The following is a 1685-nucleotide window of genomic DNA, read 5'->3' on the forward strand; positions in this document are numbered from 1 at the left end:
GATATCAGAGGGGGAAGAGGAGTGAGATGAACTGGGAGATCATGATTGATATATATATACAGTATTATGTATAAAATAGATAACTAATGAGAATCTACTATCAATATGCAGCACAGAGGACTCTACTCAATGCTCTGTGGTAACCTATATGGGATGGAAATCCAAAACAGAGAGGATATATGTATACATATCGCTAATTCACTTCACTGTACAGCAGAAAGTAACATTGTAAAGCAACTATACTCCAATAAAAATTAATAAAAATAAATAAATTTACCTTATGAATTTTAAAAAGTCTACAAATAATAAATATTGGAGAGGATGTGGAGAAAAGGGAATCCTGACCCCTGTTGGTGGGAATGTAAATTTGTGCAAGCACTATGGAAAACAGTACAGAGGTTCCTCAAAAAAATTAAAAAGTAGAACTACCACATGACTTAAGAGATTCCTCAAAAAATTATAGCATACAGAAGTTCCCCCCAAAATTAAAAAAATAGAACTACCATATGACTTTATTTTCTTGGGCTCCAAAATCACCGCAGATGGTGACTGCAGCCATGAAATTAAAAGTCACTGCAGAGAGAGAAAGCAATGGCACCCCACTCCAGTACTCTTGCCTGGAAAATCCCATGGACAGAAGAGCCTGGTAGGCTGCAGTCCGTGGGGTCACGAAGATTCGGACACGACTGAGCAACTTCATTTCACTTTTCACTTTCATGCATTGGAGAAGGAAATGGCAACCCACTCCAGTGTTCTTGCCTGGAGAATCCCAGAGACCAGAGACGGCGGAGCCTGGTAAGCTGCCGTCTATGGGGTCTCACAGAGTCGGACACGACTGAAGTGACTTAGCAGCAGCAGCAGCAGAGGGTGACTGCAGCCATGAAATTAAAAGACACTTGCTCCTTGGATGAAAAGCTATGACAAACCTAGACAGCATATTAAAAAGAAGAAACGTTACTTTGCCAACAAAGGTCCGTATAGTCAAAGCTATGGTTTTTCCAGTAGTCATGTATGGATATGAGAGTTGGACCATAAAGAAAGCTGAGCACTGAAGAATCGATGCTTTTGAACTGTGGTGTTGGAGAAGACTCTTGAGAGTCCCTTGGACTGCAAGGAGATCAAACCAGTCAATCTTAGAGGAAATCAGTCCAGAATATTCATTGGAAGGACTGATGCTGAAGCTGAAGCTCTAGTACTTTGGCCACCTAATGCGAAGAACTGACTCATTGAAAAAGATCCTGATGCTGGCAAAGATTGAAGGCAGGAAGAGAAGAGGACAACAGAGATGAAATGGTTGAATGGCATCACCGACTTGATGGATATGAGTTTGGGTAAGCTCCAGGAGTTGGTGATGGGCAGGGAGTCCTGGCGTGCTACAGTCCTTGTGGTCACAAAAAGTTGGACAGGCCTGAGAGACTGAACTGAACTGAACCATATGATCAAGCAATTCCACTCCTGGGAATACATAAAACAATAATACTAAGTTAAAATATACATGCACACCAGCGATCATAGCCATCACTATTTACAATGGTCAAGATATGGAAGCAACCTAAGTGTCCATCAACAGATGAATGAATAAAGAAGATGCCGTATATACATGCAATGGAATATTATTCCGGCATAAAAAGGATGGATTTTTGCTATTTGCAGCAATGTGGATGAACCTAGAGAATATCATGCTT

The sequence above is a fragment of the Giraffa tippelskirchi genome, chromosome 1 (genome assembly GCF_054371585.1).
Source record: "Giraffa tippelskirchi isolate mGirTip1 chromosome 1, T2T-mGirTip1v1.2.pri, whole genome shotgun sequence".
NCBI lineage: Eukaryota > Metazoa > Chordata > Mammalia > Artiodactyla > Giraffidae > Giraffa > Giraffa tippelskirchi.